We start from the raw sequence: 17,809 nt of genomic DNA, 5'->3' as shown, positions 1-17,809 counted from the left end.
ATTTTATTCCTTTTCAGAAATATTCAGAGAAAGTTAAGTACTATTTAAAGTATTTCGCTATTTAAATAAAAGGTGCTGTAATTTGAAAAAACCGAATAGAACATTAATTATAAATTGACTTTTAAATCGAAAACTCTAAGTCAGATCAGTAAGATGCCTCAGAAGCTAAAAAATCATGTCATATTTAAGAAAGTATTTTAGGAAGAAGCTCTATAAATAGAAAAGAAATAATGCATAATTTTAATATTAATAATGCAATAAACTTTGATCTTAATTTTTGTAATGCTTAACCGAATAAAATCGAATTACCTTAAAATTTTTTTCTAATGTAATTTACGAAAACTTGTGAAAATATTTCATTCAAATGAAACCATTCTGAGCAAACTGTTCTGTGAAAAGTATAGCATTTAATTCTGCTCAGAGTGATATCTTGTTTAAAAATGTATTCTTTTCATATACTTAGGACTCTGAAGTATTGTATAAAAAGAAATATATACATTTATATGTATATTTACGACGCAATTACAAAATATTTACATCCGATCGTGTCAAAACCCATTGAATTTAATTGTAAATTACCCAATGTTTTGGTCACCACATAGTGATCGCCCAAGTCTTTTAAGTCCTGGTGATCGCCAGTGCTTCAAAGCAGGGTATGGGGGAAACCGGTTAGGGCCACTCCATTTTACTTTCTACCCCCATGCTAAAAACCTAGACATTCGCCTAGCCATAAATTATTTTGTAAACATGTACTAATATGTTTCTGCTCAAAGCAATCAGGCACTTAAAATCTTGCAAAGTTTAGGGGCATGGGACAAAAGCATAATAGTCGATCTTCTAGTTTTCTAACAATACATTGACGTGTCCGTTAGTAACAAACAGTATGTCTCATAACAGTGTGTGGTTTTCGTCCTTTCCTATTCTTTATCTGATTTTGAATGACGCTTCAATATTCTTTGTACTTAGAGAAGAAAGGACGAAAAGTGTTAACTTCCATCAGGGAGGAGTCTGCTTAATCCCCTTCATTTAACTTACTTTTCAAGTTTTGCTCAGCGTGTAAATATCTTTTGTGGGGAAAGATCCTGTGATAAATAACCCATTAAGATGCAGGTTATAACTGCCATCTCTATATCAGAATGTTCTAAAAAGCGAATTAGTCACAAGTTTCTTATCTTGCTTTGAGATTTGATTTTTGCTGGTGAATTACAGAATATTCAACTTCTGTCCAGAAGTATTTCTGCGAATATCACCTTTACCTGCCTCACCTTATATATATATAGATATTATATAAGACAAAAAAATATACAAAGCAAAACTATAACATAAAAAGCCTCTTAATTGCTTATTTTTAATTTTAATGTTTCCTGTCTAGCAATAACTTTCTCGAAATTGCGTCATGTATGATAACTAATTTCGCATTATATCATCTTCTGCATTGCCTATAAGTTTTAGCCTATCAGATTAACGAAAGATTTTACTATGTTGCAACCCGTTTACCCTCCTTCTACATGCAGCCACTGATCTTATATCATCAAAAGCGAAAGGCCATAGGCTTCAACCGATTTACAGGTCAAAACACGCTAGCAGTTGGTACCTGAATGCGAAGCAAATTATTCTGATGGCCCTCCTGCTATTATAACATATGATATTCCAGCATAACAGAGGAACTTGGAACTACCCTTCCTCTTTCTCTGCCTACGCTTGCTAGCTTAAGATGGTCTCTCGCTTAGCTGCTTCTATTAAAAATGTAATGCGTCATCATCAAATCTGTAGGGTGTAGATTGGGCCCCATTCTGATGTGTCATGCCATAAGGCGATCAACAAGAAGTAAAGATATATTTTGATTATCGGGTGATTTTTGTGATTCCTCAAAAGCTCTCTTTACCTCTTTCTTCTACTACGTAATTGATATTTTCAGTGATAATCTAATCTCAACCCACTCGCGACTGCAAAATAATATCTTTTCTAGTAAAGTACTCTTGTCTCATCAAATTGCTGCAAGGAACTTAAATGATAGCATCATACACATACAGGAAATATATGTATATTTTTTGGCCGTTTTGTGGTTTTGATAATTTGACAAATACCGTATTTACTCGCACATTTTCTTCTCCCTTTTCTTATTAATTTTAATGCTTGAAAATCAGAATTTACACGGTGTATATTATTTCTGAAGAGATGGTTTAATGATAGACATAGTACATTAAAAGGCACACTAATGTAACACTTTATGTATTTCAAAAGATTTATCAGTTTCAGTATTTTTTTTTTTTTTTATTTATTTACAAAAATTACTTTCTTATTCTAATACTTCTCTTATACTAATCACTTCTTATACTATAAGATAAATGTACTATGTTGTGCATGCATTTGACATAGTTACCATAAATCAGAAATTTCTAAATCTTATGCTGCAAAACTGGGGAAGGAATTACACGAGGGGGAGAAACAGGCGAGTCAATAGTCATATCTGTCCCGATTTCACTAAACACTATAAATTATTAATTAATAGTTAATCATAAATTATTGTTCACAACCTCTAATCTTATATCAGATGTCTAAGCATGTTTGGGAAGTTTTCTTATTTTTGTTCTGAGAAAAGTATCCTGCTATGCTGCGAACAATATTTAGGTCTTGAATTTGTGAGCATTATTTACATAAAATCAGACGTCTATGCTTCAAACGTATATTTCCTTAATTCAAAAAGACAATATTTCAGCTACAAAAGTAAGTATTGTAAAGAATTTATGAATCCAGAATAATTTTAAAAAATAAAAATAAAACAGTTTATAGATTCTGCAGAAATTAATGAAACTACTTATTTTTATGCAATTGAAGAACTTCTGTGAAAGCAGTTAGATAATGTTAAACGCAATTTGAAGTTCATTCAAATACAGTTTAGAGAACATTTAAATGACTAATGACTCACGGAGTCAGTAGACGTACATAAAAGTCTATAATTGTGAGGCAGTTGGATGCATGAGTTCAAAAGAGCATTTTTTCATCAGAGAGATGAGGATTAAAAATACATTTTAAAGAGCAAAAAGCCTCTAGATTTGCAAAACTATTCTAATATTACAGAGTTCATTCTTGATCTTATAGAGAAACATCATCTGTTAGGGAAAAAACAATCTGTTATTCAAGGACGAGGCCCGCGAAGGAGAAATCGGTGTTAAATGTTGAGAAGAGCTGTGGAATTTCTAAAACGAATAAGACAAACGTGACATGTTTTGTTATAAATTGTTGAAAATCGGAAACTAGTTCAGTAAACTTATTTCTTAGTAGAAATATCCATGGTTTGATTCTGGCAGTCTGTTTCTGATACTTAAATTTTCACATTGCTGTTACTGAAAAATGTAACCTCGAAATATTTTACGTCATAAAACTTTTTATATTGTCTTTCTTTGTCATAATTCATCCTCGGTCAGTTTGTGACATCGCGATGCCCCAGTTTGGCGTGTCAAAAATACAGCCACCTTATCTTAACTAGTATGAAAAACGATTTTTAAAAAGAATTATTTTTCTTTTAAATGCGGACGAAAATACATTAAAAACTCTTTGATTTATGACAATGATGTTATTTTTAAGAGCCCATTGTATAGATTATTAGGTTTATGAAAATAGAAGAAATGATAAATTAACTGCACCTTGGCCAAGGTTCGACCCCACGAACATTTCAAATATCAGCTGAATGTATTAACTAATTACATTACAATTGCGCATCCAGAGAGGGGTAGGAAGAAAAGAAAGCGTTAAATGTTAGAAAGTATTCTTAAGAAATTCCATAAAGTGAATTATTTAAAATTTTATTTATAAAATATATGAGCAATGTGCATATCAAAGACGAGTGAAAAATTTTATGCATCATAGAGGGGCATGTATGTCTCTTTAACGGAAAACAGGATTTTATAGCTATCTGAAATCAATAATACTTCTTCGACGGGTTACGTAATGTAATATCAGGGGGGAAAACAATTAAAATAAAACTATAACACTCTTTTGAAAGGTTAATAACTAAATTAAAGATTCCAAAAAATAACAGTGAGTATCTAAGTACTCTAGATCAAAATTTTTCCCAGCAGCCCTAGTATTCCGGAAGAAAAGGTTTCGCAGAAACTAGTGACGAACAGACTAATAATTGATGCCGAATGGGCTAGTTTATTAACCTCTATGTAGGGGTTCTATAAGATATAAATATCATTTCTAGTATGGCACGGGGCCAAAATATTTTAGAACAATCATGCTGGAGATTACATTTCTGAATATCCAATGCAAAAGAATTCATTCGGGAAATTGGCGATCGAACAACAGAATACGAAAATTTTAAGAAATTTTAACTGTAATCTAATCCTAAACGTCTAAAATGGCTCTTCAGAGGATTTCTTCTGTAAAGAAGTCTTCTTGGATTTGAAATTTGACAAGCACAGTCCAAAGTGCGACAAGCCTTCGCAAAAGAAGAGGATCTTTTCAATAGCCTTTGCAGCCCAAATGGTCAGCGATTGATAGATGTGTTACTATAATAGTCATATCATTGGCGATGTTGCCATCTCTATTCCTTGTAGCCCGGCAACCCTGCATAGCACCTGTTCATCCCTTTTGTTCTAAATCAGATGAACCAATCAGTGGCCTATGAATGGGCTGACGGTGTGAGAAGAGGAACACCTGACGATCCTATCTCCCTAATGTATTATATACTTACTCTGTGACTACTTGTTATTACAGATGACGCGATTAATTACGAAGTACCCCTGCGATCACCCTCGTTTGATTCGGAGGGGTCGGAATTCGCTACTGATTCATCGAAGGACCTTTTAGCGCGATGACATGGATTACCTCAATGCACCTGGCTGGTTGCTGCTCGACTAATTCGAATAGAATTTTAACAAAGCATCTCTCCCCCCCTTCCTCAACAATATTTTTGCCGTGTTTAATTTATTAGCAGATGGAAAAAAAAAATTTTTTTTTTGTACATGAGCTGAGCTACGTGCTCTTCTGCTTCCTTTTCCATCTGTTTTGGGGGTTTCCTGTAAAATGGTGTAGTTGATTTTAAATTCCATTTTAAACTCAGATAAATGGTACGACAGCTAGGTGTCGGGATGTTTTAAAGGCAGATGGGTTTTCTTGTTAGCTGACTCAGAAAGTACGAGTTAAAAGTGGGAGATAGTTGCTATTTTATAGGGTATAAACTCTTATATTTTTAAAAACAAAAATTAAACACGTAAAACGTAGAGGAGAGCTTTTGAATTAATATAATTCTGTAATTAATAATAAAGTCGATTCTATCATTATAACAGCTAATATTTTTAATGATGGCTTCTCATATCAACTTCAGTTTTTCAATCACGTCAATAAATTTAACTGTAAGTTATTAAAAAGCTAAAGATAAATAAATAGAGATTATTATTCACACCTACTCTAATGTTTTATGATTTCCTACATTTTAAATAATTTTTATTTTGTAGTTATTGCAAGATCTATTTTTATTCTTCAAGGCCGAATCAAGTCTTCTAGGTCACATTCATTAATAATAAAGAAAAAACAGTTAAAATTATTAGTTTAATTAACTAATAATTTTTAATAATAGTTAAAAATTATTATTTAACTTTTTTGCAATTATAAAAGTTTATTGTAAATGCAAAATTCTTTAAATTTAATAATATTTTTATATGTACTTATCATTTCATCGTGAAGATATCCATTAGCAAGTCAAACCCTTAAATATCTTATCTATAATCTACTGACTATCAGAGTAAATTCCTTCTTTAACTGCTCTTGTAGAGTCTGTTAGGCAATTTTATTTCCTTATAAGAAGTAAAAGTAGTATTATAATCGCGAAAAATTTCGGGCGTCATATTCCAACGGAAATAATCATTTTGACCATTCCTGAATACAGTTTGACTATTTCCCCCACCCAGGGGGTTGAAGTACTGGCCAGGATCTGTACATAGGTAGTTTCAACCATGTACGGGGTATATAAGTTGTCTTCACAGTATTTATTCTCAGGTTGGTTCATGCTTGGCAGGGACCGTACTGGTACTGTGACGGGGACTGACAGAGTGGACAAGGCACCAAGCGATTTTTTGATGCCAAAGGAGTGGTGCCGTGAGGTAAAGATGACATCGTAACTTAATTTTGCCTGAGCATTTCAAATTGGCAACTTGTCCAAAGCTTTGTATAAAGCCAGACTGCGACTGTGGGGTCTGCGCCGCCGTTGAAAGGGCGGCGTCTCGAATGCGGTCAAGAAAGAGACCTTGACGTTAATTGCGAAGGAGAAAATAAGCAGGTGCGTTAGGGATCATAAGGGAGATTTATTGTAAAAGAAACGTGTTTTTAGGTCTTATTCAGTATTAGTATATCAGGAATAAAAACTTGAATGGAGCTACTGAGTCTTTGAGGCTTGAATACACTTAAACCCCGTTTGGCAGACCCTACGTGGTCATTCCTCAGATCGGGGATCCAGGCTTTAGTGCTAATGTCTATACGGACAGAATAAAATAACAAATCGGATTGTAAAATGGATTCAAATGCTTTTGTTTTTCATGATGTCTGTACACACGTACGTATCCCGCATGACTCAAAAGCGATTAGCCTGAAAAGATTAGGTATGGTAATGCTATAACACCTAGTTGTGCACCTCCCTTTTTTATTGCAGTTAGCAGTACTCAAAGTATATAACATATGTATATATAATTACAAAGCAAATTTTAAAACAAAATATAAATATGCCTAGTATTTTTTTTTAATTGGGGTAGTCCTTGTTTAAAAGTTTGGGTTTTTACATTTATTAAATTATTTGTTACATTTATACGATTATTTGAAATTTGTTAATTATGAATTTCAAAGAAAATGTTGGCCTTTGTGAAACATTAGTTCTAAATTTCTTACTTGATGTCTTTAATAACATATGTATACATACTCCCCTTACTCCACCTTTATTTTTATAATCGTTGGTTATAGTCATATACTTGCAGTTACAGAAGAGTTTCAAATGACAAAATATTCCTGTTTTGTAAGCTGTCCGGGTGTCCGGCCCTGCTCTCATCTGTCACCTGTTTTGACAATGTCAGATTTAAAAGAAAAAAATTAATTTTGTACAAATAACAGAATCTAACTTTTAATGCTTTCTCCCGGTTCCTACTGCTTTATACCTCTTTTTCCTCAAACAGAACTCTGATAGAAAATTTTCTGGTTTCAAGCAATCCTTAGATAAAATTGCATAACTCTTTAAAATGTTTGCTTTATTATAATCTTTATTTCATAGAGCTGCAATTATTATAAATAACTGTGGTCACTATAAATTATTATAATTGTTATTATTAGATGAGTTATATTTATAATAAATGAGTCATTTTACCTGTGGTCTTCCACATAAACTATTTAAACTTTTAATTTCACAGGTCACATCTTTCTGTGTACACGATATTCATAGCAATTTAGTTTTTTTATTTTTTTAACCTCGAAAAATAGAGTTGTTATTGTTTAGTCGAAGAGAGAAGAAATTGCTGTCAAATAGAAGAAATGTTGTCATATTGACCAGCACCAAATCTCATGTACTTTTATCTTTCGCATTACAACTTAACAGTATTTATCAGTGAAACAGTGTGAGGCATTTATAAAAATTAATAATTACTTCCTAATAATATTTTAATGCCTTTCGATGATTACAGTCCATTTCAATGGAACATTTGTTATTCAAGCCATACCAAAGGTAATTCATATTGCATACATTTACACTAAACATTACTATATTTAATACAAGTCATTTATTTCTAATACCATTTATATTTTGACCGCAGTTAAAAGCTCCATAATCAGTCTCTTAACAGTTTGGCACACTTGATAATCCGACTCCACCTGTAAATCCGATATACAAGGAGGATGCTGCAAGCAAGACATTCGGAAGATTTTAGCCCAAGTTGGCGATGCCCAGGAGAGCTATTAGTCTCGAAACGGCATTTTGCGTCGAATCACTTAACTGCGTTGTATCACTTTACAACGTATTTCTCCCGCCTTCTTAGCATGCGTTCCTGGGGTAATGGTCAACACGCTCGGCGCGTATTCAAGAGGTCCGTGGTTCGATTTCCAGCGAGAGCTTTGCTTATTTTTCACATCTCCTGCTACAAAATAACCTAATGTCTCTACAGTGGCGCCCGAACTAAAAAAAAGGTGGTGGATGATGGTTCTCCAGGATTTGGCGATTGGGTCCCCTAATTACCAGTCACCCTTTAAAAGGGGGAGTATCTAAGGTATTTCTTCCGCCTTCTTAGCATGCCCTCGGGGTGTAGCAGTTAACACGATCGGCGCGTATTCGAGAGGTCCGTGATTCGATTCCCGGCGAAGGCATTGTTCATTTTTCATCTCTCCTAAAGTCTGAATAACATAGTCCTCTACCAGAGCGTGGGCAACTGAAAGCCCGAATTTGGAATTTGTTTTATTGTGTATTTCACACATTTTTAAACTTTGACGAATTTTTTATTTTAAAAACTGAACAGTTTCAAAACAACGCTGTACGGAATAAAACATTCTTATCTCCAGCACGTGAGGGTTGTCTATCGGAAATTCTAAAGATATGTTGTTTTTAAATATTTTATCCCAAGATATCGTTAGCCGAAATTCTCTATAAAGTCGAAATACTCTATGTATCGGTAAATGGAAAAAAAAAAAAAAAAAGCGCCCATTTTGCCGGAATTTAAAATCTGAAGCATTTTTTGTTTTTCACATTTTTGTTTTAATGGTGGGCACTAGCCATTAGGCTTTAGCCTCTACTAATGCCAGAAGCGGTGGTAATTTTAATATGGAGGCAGTTAACTGGAGGCCACGGTTACCTCCTCAGAAGGGACAGACAATTTACACCCATGTCTTTCCCGGGATACGAACCCGGGATTTTCGGTACAGCAGTCAGAAGGCATTCGGAAGTAAACGGAAGAATTCAATATTTATTCAATATTTCTTTCATTTTGGTTGAATGTTATACTGCAAAATTCTACTGAAGGAAGCAAAATATTGATTTTGCTATGTCTGATATAGTTTCATAATGGGGCCGTACCGGATCAAGTTGGCCGCTGTTCAAAAAGACAGACATCGTCATATCGAAGCCGCGGCATAAGGGGAACGTGCACAAATTGCAGATATGGACTGTTATGAAGATTTCTGTTTTTTTCTATTTTGAAGCCGGAGACATGAGAAATGAGCAATGCCCTCTCAAGAACTCGAACCTGGACCTCTCGATTGTGCTAGCCGTTACACTACGAAGGCATTCAGAAAGGAAAAAATATCTTATGTACTTCCCCCTTTAAAGAGCGTCTGGAGATTAGGGACCCAGTCGCCAAATCCTGGTGGTGAAAAATCATCATCCACCACCTTTTTGTTCGGGCGCCACTGTAATGTCATTAGGATTTTTTTTTAAGCTACAGACATGAAAAAAAGAACAATGCTCTTGCTGGGACTCGGACCTGGACCTTTTCGAATACGCGCCGAATGTGTTACCTTTATATCACGAAGGCATTCAGAAAGGAGGGAGGGAAAACTGCTTTGTAATACGTTAAATAATAGCTTTTATACCCATAAACGGGAAATTCAACTCCTTTTTTTTTTTTTTTTTTTTTTTTTTTTAAACTTAGATCTGTATTTGATATATGAGTATAACCAGCACAGTTTCAGCTTTTACATTACATCATAACTGTCAACTCTGCTGTAAATTACCAAATCCCCTTGATTTTAATTTTTAGCCTTTATTAAGGAAAAGTGCTACAGAAGCAATAAATAAAATTGAATTAATGAAACACTAATTGGGCAAATTCCATTCTCCCCATCACTAGTGACTTTCAACGTAATTTTTTATTAGATTTTATTTGATTTTAATTTCCTTAATCTACTGTAGACATGAGTAAAACATTTTATGAAAATTTATCCAATGTTTTATAACGTTGCGCGCCTCTAACTAGCACGCAACCAAGAGGTGACTGTGAAAGCTTGTATAAACCACAGAGTCTTATAAAGGGTTTAAGTCCCTTTTTATTCAACGTACTAATTTACAATTGCGTTCTCTTGACGCTTACAAACGGTGCCAACTCGGCAGTCAAAATAAAAATAAAAACCTGAAAAGAAATTAAAGACAATATTCTAACTACGAGGCTCTCTCAAATAACTAACTCACCGCGTTTTACAATACGGCTGCTAATTCAGCAGACTTGAAGCTCACTGGAACAATTGCAACTACTTCCCGCCAAGCACATAGGCCGCAACGCGGGGTTTTTCAAATCTCTATAACTACCTCCGCGCTCGCTAAGTAAGAATAACTCTCTCTCACCGAACTTGTTTCCTTCTATTTAAATCATACTACTTCCGCTGATAATTTGAATGCTTGCGCGTTCTACTCAAATTTACATATTCTGGCATTGGCAGTTCCAGGGGAAAGTAAGGATTGACAGGAAAGATAGTTTAAACTTAAAATAAATGTTAGTTAAAATAAATATAAACCCTACATTTTAATTAAAGTTAATATTTGTGTTTAATTTTGTCTTACGCCTATATGTAGCACATTACAAAATTTATCCACATAAATAATATGTTCATTAATTATTTATTTTATTTTATTTTTAAAGCACTTTGATTAAAAAAAAGGTTTTCCTTTCCTACTCAGAATTTTTCTCAGTATGAATGTGTAAGAAATTTACAAAATGAAATTAACGAAAGAACAAAACATTTAGAATATCTAATTAAACATTAAAATCAGACTCATATTATAAATAATTTAATAACATGAATAATACAATATAAAGTGAATTTAAATCAATTTGGAAAACTTCCTGATTTTTAATATTTCAAGGTTGGCAGCTATGCATTACGAGTATCTGTACTTTACTTTCTATTAAAGACCTAGAGCCTCAGGATAGGATCCTCAACAAGATTCTTCTTTATTCAGGTGCAAGCAGACTCCGACAGGTGTAAGTACAGGGGTGCAGTTACCTTACGTCATCGATAATTAGGTGTGGGGAGAAAGAATACCAGTTGGAGCTATTTGGCGAAGCCCCACCAAAAACTGGATCAGAATTACTAAAACCTCCTTAAACAGGAAGAAGTTAAGGAGGTATTGGAATTACTCTTTACCCAAACAACATGTGTCAAGGACAAGGTGCTAAATTATTAGTATCGTTAATATGCTTCATTTCTTTCAATCACAATGCGCTGGCGTATTTTATGATTTTAAATCAAAAAAGAATATATTTTATACGATTTGTGTCCTTTTACATAAACTGTGTCCTATATAATCCGCATGCTTATCTAAAAGATGTTCTTACTTGTCCGAAAGCAGCAAGGTCAGAGACCAGCACGTAGCCCTATCTTGACCTTGTTCAAGGGTTGAGCAATGCAGTGGTGTTCCCTGAAAATTCTAAAAGAAAGAGACGGGTGATCGCTTTCAAGGGGGTTTGAATAACCACAGGAGAAAGTGGACTTTCAAGCCCAAAGTACGAAACACAAAAGCAAATTAACAAGCTGATAAGAGAAAAGGTTCCAGACTTTCACCCCCTGCAGAAGTAAGAAAAAGCGTTATCTCATCTGCTGGTCGAAAAGCGTGAAAAAGCTTTTGTTGTCTTGTCCCTACACTTCAAAACAACCGTGGATTTGTAAGTTAAGGAGAAACATATGGCTACTTTTATTTATTTATTTATTTTTTTAAATATTTAATGTGCTAGAAAGCTATAGGGAATATAGGTTAGACAGATTTAGCGTTTTCAGGAGTATGAATGGCCACTAAAAGAAGTAGACTTTCAAAACCAAAATCCGGAACTTAAAAAACAAACTGACAGCAGATTGAGTCCACATTTTCATCTCCTGCAAAAATAAGAATAACTTATATCTTAACTGTTTGTTGATATCTTGAAAAAGTTTTTTTTTTTTTTCCTCATTTTGTCATTCGATTTCAAGAATGGTTGTTGTGTGCGTGATTATTGTAAAGCCTCGAGGACTATCTGCCTAAGGAGAGGGATGCCTTCGTGAAGGCTTTCTAAGGGAAACTGGCTCGTATACACGTTACACATGGGGAAAACCACGAAAACGCCTATGCAGCCAGCTCGTTCGCGGGATTCGAACCTTGGACCGAACTACCAGTGTTCAGCGACTTTACCGCTCCGCCGCTGTTCAAGAACGGAATGGAATGAAAACATACGGGCCGCTTTTATTCCGGTCTTTAAAGCAGGGTTTCTGAACCTTTTTTGCCCCATGCACCTTTTTTACCACTGCTAAACAATCATCCTTTTCCTCCTTTTCAAAACTCGAAAATACATATACATTTGTTTAAATTCAGATTATCTTTAATACGTTTCATAAGTTAAATAAGAAAAAGACCTAGAAAATGTTGATAAACACCAAAATTTGAATAAAACTAGTTTTTATATTCATAGCAGAGTCTAGTTTTTATATTCATACGAATAAATTCTTAGCAGATAAATGAAAGACTGGTCGCATCGCCCAGGGGAATTTGATAGCTTCAGGGGTTGCGAACCTCTGCTTTAAAGTGTAAGAAATTTAAAAGGAAGTATATAGGATTGGCTTAGAACGATGAGCTGGCATGAAATGATTCGATGAGCATATTTTCGAATGCACATAATTATTCCAAATTTATCTCTAGATATTTTCATTCTGTTCAAAATAAGGCCCACCAGCGGCTGAGTGGTAAAGTAGCTGAACGCTGGTAATTCGGTTCGAGGTTCGAATCCCGCGAACGGGCTGGCTGCATGGGTGTTTTCGTGGTTTTCCCCATGTGTAACGTGTATACGAGCCAGTTTTCCTTAGAAAGTCCTCCACGAAGGCATCCCTCGCCTTAGGCAGATAGCCCTAGTGTGCTTTGCCATAATTAAATAAACCAAACCAAACCTGTTTAAAGTAATGTATCTAAACTTGAATTTATTGAAACCTAAACGTGATCATCCAGCTCTAATATTAGGAGGTAGATCATATTCATTAAAAAAATTTGAAAAACGATAATAAACTCTAGATTTCTTGAGATACTCATTCCAGTGGAATTTTATTGATAAATTCTGAAGATGATATTTTGCAAGAGGGAAACCATAACTACATTTCTAACGTAGATGGAAGTAGAGAAATATGTTAAAAAGTCTAAAAAAAAACGGAGGTTGTGATGAATTTATTCCTAATCAGAAAATTTTTAACTATACCCTATCACCAGCACAAGATTTGGGACTGCATTTCGTTACAGAAATCCTTAAATTTGAGTCTATAAAATCTTCGATGTTCAGACACCTACATAATGAATTAAGTTTTTGCTTTATAGCTGAGACACGACAAGATTTAATTTTACAAGAAAAGAACAAAGAAAATAGCTTAACTGATGAAGCTACATCTAAAAGATTAATAATATTTTGCATAGAGAATGGCGTCAAATCTTTAGAAAAAAAAAAAAATCTGATGTGGACACCACATGACTACCTTGTACGGCCTATTCAATTATAATACAAGTAAAAATACATAAAACTCAAGATATGTTTATTAAAAATTGTAAAATACAAAAGAACGTAAAACACCAAACACAGTTCAAACATTTATTTTTTTTTCAATTAAAATTATAGTTTCTACGAAAAAACAAGCAATTCGGCTAGCGGAGAAGAAGACATACTTTTCGTTGTACAAAACTGAAAGTTTACTTTTAGTCTCACTCGACAAAAAAGATACTGAAGTTAGTGCACCAAATGACTTAATTCACTGTTCTTCTAAGAGTTTCAAACATAAGCAAATGGCAGCCTCGTTTGACTTAGCGGCACTTAAACTTTTAAATTGTTGAAAATTCTACAATTATTGCATGCAGATTAACTAAACGCACAAAAACATTAACCTGAACATAAAAACAACACAATTCAGTCACTTTTAAAGCAAAAAACGCACAACTTACTAACGCATAAGACTTAAAAAAAAAAAAAAAAAAAAAAAAAAAAACCCGAGGCGGGTAACGGATTGAGTATATATATAATTAAAGAAAGGAGAACAAACCAAAAAAGACCTTTGTGGTCAAGAATTTTTCGCATTGAGCTGCAAAAATTAGAAAAAGGTAAAAAGAATATTATTAATGCTTCCGCTAAAAAGTGGCTTTGATACTGTCATTTGAATTTAACAAATGCAAAATTACCTCATTTATAAAAAGCTAATTAAAATTTTAAATTATGGAAATTCAATTGTAAACAATTTAAAATGATTAATTACTGCTACGAACTAATTTGCAACATAAGTCAAATTCAGAAAGCATAAGTAAATTAATTGCAAGCATACATGAAAAAATAGATAATCCAAAAATTTTGTCTTAAAAACTTTAAAAACATTTTTTATAAATAAATTAAATTGCATTAAGTGAATAATTGTTGAGCAGGCAGGAGACAGATCTTTTCGAAAGGAAGTTGCCTCCAAACCTAACTCTCCAATTACTCTATTCGTGTTTCATCATTCATATAGGCATGATTAAAGAATTGCACAAAAACCACAAATAGTGAAATGTTTAAATGAGAAATTTAATAGTAAAAAAAATTTGAGAAATATAATATACTTTTGGTGCGGTCGATTGCACCCAAAAAATGAGGTGCACAACTACATGTTATATGTTATAGCAGTCCCATATAAAATTTCAATGCACATACGCACGGACAGATGTCACGAAAAAATCTATTTTGAATACATTTCAAATCCATTTTTCAATCCTTTTTGGGGAAAAGAGTCCTTTATTCTGCCCGAACGTGGAGAAGTCACGCAAGAACATAAATGGCTTCGAGAATGGTCAAAATGCATATTTTCATCTAAATATAATACCCGAAGTTTTTCACAGCATTGTATATGCACAACTGCATATACAATCCATCTTGATTTATATGGAATTTAGAAGGAAATAATAGTTTTTTCTACTATACGTGCCTTATTGTCAAACTAAAAAGAGGAAACATTAAGATTAAGACAGAAGAGAAACGCCAAAGTGAAACATGAAATCGGATAAAGCAACAACCTTGCGTTTGGTTTGGCTTTTAGTCGAGATTATCAATTTCAAACTCAAACAAAATCAATTTCAAATTTCAAAGTCAAACAGGTACAAGTCCCTTTTCATAAGAAGCGAAGAAATCTGCAAAGAAGGGAAAGCCACGGTTATACTTTACCCCAAAGCAGTGGCGTAGCGAGAGGGGGGCAAGGGGGTGCATGATGCCCCGGGCGCCGCTCGTACAGGGGCGCCAAATGGTCTCCAAACAAGATTTTCCGGAAAATTTCAGTTTTTACTTTGATCGATTTCTGGAAAATATATTTAAAATTAATAACTATTGTAATATAATTAATTATTTATTTTCTTGATTTGTGTAATAAAATGCTTGCAGTACATCAGCCAAAACGTTGTTTCTGACCACTTTATTTCTCTAAAGTAGAGATATATTTTAATTTTTTAAAACGAAATGCACATATATCTCCCACTTTTTATTTTAAAACGATAACACGACCTTGTCCCGAATTTCTCAAATATATCCAGTTTCCAAAATCCGATTCCATAATCTGGAAATGACATTTTTTGAGATTTCGCTACAATGGATTGCGTTTGACTCTCCTGTAAACGGCTGATGGCCTTCCTGGCTACTGATTCAACTAAGTCATCTTGCTGAGACGTCGTATATTCACTGCTACGAAGCATTCAACGCATGTGAATTGTTTTAATCTTCTATTACAAAACGCATTATTACGCGTCCCTATAGCATATGCAGGTCGTTCCTTACTCCTTATCTAAAACGCATAGTTTTCGACGTCACAGACTAAATTTGCATATTCCCAACTTTGTAAACGTTATAATTTTCCTGTATAATCTCTTCTATTTTCTTTTGTTCAAAAATGTTATCGATTATATGGTTATTTCATACCGAACCTACAATACAGCTTAATTGTTTTGAGCAGTGACTGTGACTGCATGACGTTACTCCGCAGTAGAAAAGAAACAGAACCTAAAACTCCACTGCAGATCTATAGAGAATATGTTTTTCCAAACCTAAGAGTCGCACTTTAAATACTACTTACTATGAACGTTCGTTCAGGAAATTAAAATAAATTTTCACATATTTACAATCAACGGTGGGACAAGATCCCCTAAGTCATCTAGCATTTTTAAGTGTGGAAAGAGAAAAATTTGAAAGGATCGAGTTTGAAGTAAATGATAAATTTGCTTCTAAATTTTCAAGGTAAGAAAAATGCATACATAATAATTAATTTTATTCACGTATTATATTATTATTAATAAATATAAGTGCTCGACCAAGTTGAGGTGCACGTGATTGAAGCGAGATGAGGACAAATTAAAATTTTTAAGTTGGCTGGTGGTGTGTCTGACAGTTTTAGATCTTTGGCACTCCAAGCATGATGGTGTCCAATTGGCTATGTCCTTTTGCATGCTATTCCATACGAAACGTTGCTATATCAGTTTCCTTAAAGCCTTGATGCCAGGATGTGACAGACGATGTAACTGACTAAAAATGGCATGGCGAAACACGGAGGGAACATAAGGTCGAAATCTTGAATCCTGAACATCACAATAAAGTGATTTTCCAGGTGACAGCTGCATAGGCTGCAAGTTGAGATTGGTGAAAGATTTGCTTTTCAAGAGGGTTTGTAGTTCTGAATCCCGGTGTTGTTCATCCGCAAGGGCAGCAAAGTTTATTGGCGAAGGAACGGCTAGTTCTTCAATACGAGACAAGATGTCTGCTACAATATTCTGCGAACCCGCAATATAACGGATTTATCTGTTGAAAATTGCCCTATAAAGTCTAGCTGTCTCATTTGACGAGGAGAAGCTTTATCCGAACGCTGCTGTAAAGTATAGATTAAGGATTTGTGATCTGTGAAGATCATGAAAACGCGTCCCTATAGCATATGCCGATAATATTTGACAGCTTCATAAATTCCTAATAATTCGCGATCGTAAGCGCTGTATCTGGTTTGTGCTAGTGAGAGTTTTTTAGAAAAATATGTTTATATTTTATTAGAAAAATATATTTATATTTTTCTAAAAACTGTGGTTTTTAGAAAAATAAGTGGTTTCCATAAAAAATAAGTGGTTTCCATAATTCTTGACCTTTTTGTTTTAAAACTGCTCCTATACCTGTCGTTGATTTGTCAACGTGTAGAGATATTAGGTTATTTTTTGGAAGCAGAAGAGATGAAAAATATGCAACGCCTTCGCCGGGAATCGAAACGCGGACGTCTGGAGTACTGGCCCAGCGTGCAGAACCACTACACCACGAAGGCACGCTAGGAAAGCGGGAGAAATATCTTATAAACTCCCCTTTTTAAAGGGCGACTGGGGTTTTTAGGGGACGCAATCGCCAAATCCTGGGTGTGGAGAATCCTCATTCAACACCCCTTTTATTTTAGGCGCCACTGTAGAGACATTAGGATATTTGGAAGCAAGAGAGATTGAAAAAATAGCAATCGCCTTCGCCGGGAATCGAACCTCGGACCTCTGGAGTGCCGGCCCAGCGTGTAGAACCACTACACCACGAAAGCATGCTAGGAAAGCGGGAGTCCCTCACCTTATAAACGTAGAGTGATAATGGTTTAGATGCGGAAGGATACTGCAAATTTGTTGCCGAAATTAAATCATTTTTGCATTTTTGGAACGCTTCGCGAGATTCTGCGGTCCAGGTTATAACACGTTTATCGTTTTTCTTGATTCCAACCAAAAAGGAATTTAGAGGTGCTTGTATGGTTGCTGCATGAGGTAAGAAACGTCGATAAAAATTGAGCATAGCAAGAAATCTTCTTAAGTCGTAAGTTCCTCACT

The 17,809-nt window shown here is 34.4% G+C and overlaps 1 non-coding gene across 1 annotated transcript; it reads right to left on the bottom strand.

The window, feature by feature from the left end:
- Positions 1–17,458: 17,458 nt before the first annotated feature.
- Positions 17,459–17,532, bottom strand: TRNAA-GGC (transfer RNA alanine (anticodon GGC)). Its single transcript has one exon. It is a non-coding gene; the product is annotated as a tRNA-Ala (tRNA).
- Positions 17,533–17,809: the final 277 nt, after the last annotated feature.

Source organism: Stegodyphus dumicola, chromosome 5 (genome assembly GCF_044657685.1).
Source record: "Stegodyphus dumicola isolate Sdum_Otavi_A_Nest chromosome 5, ASM4465768v1".
In the NCBI taxonomy this organism is placed as follows: domain Eukaryota; kingdom Metazoa; phylum Arthropoda; class Arachnida; order Araneae; family Eresidae; genus Stegodyphus; species Stegodyphus dumicola.
Note: the sequence above shows the minus strand (reverse complement) of the source record. Positions and strands in the feature narration are given on the sequence as shown.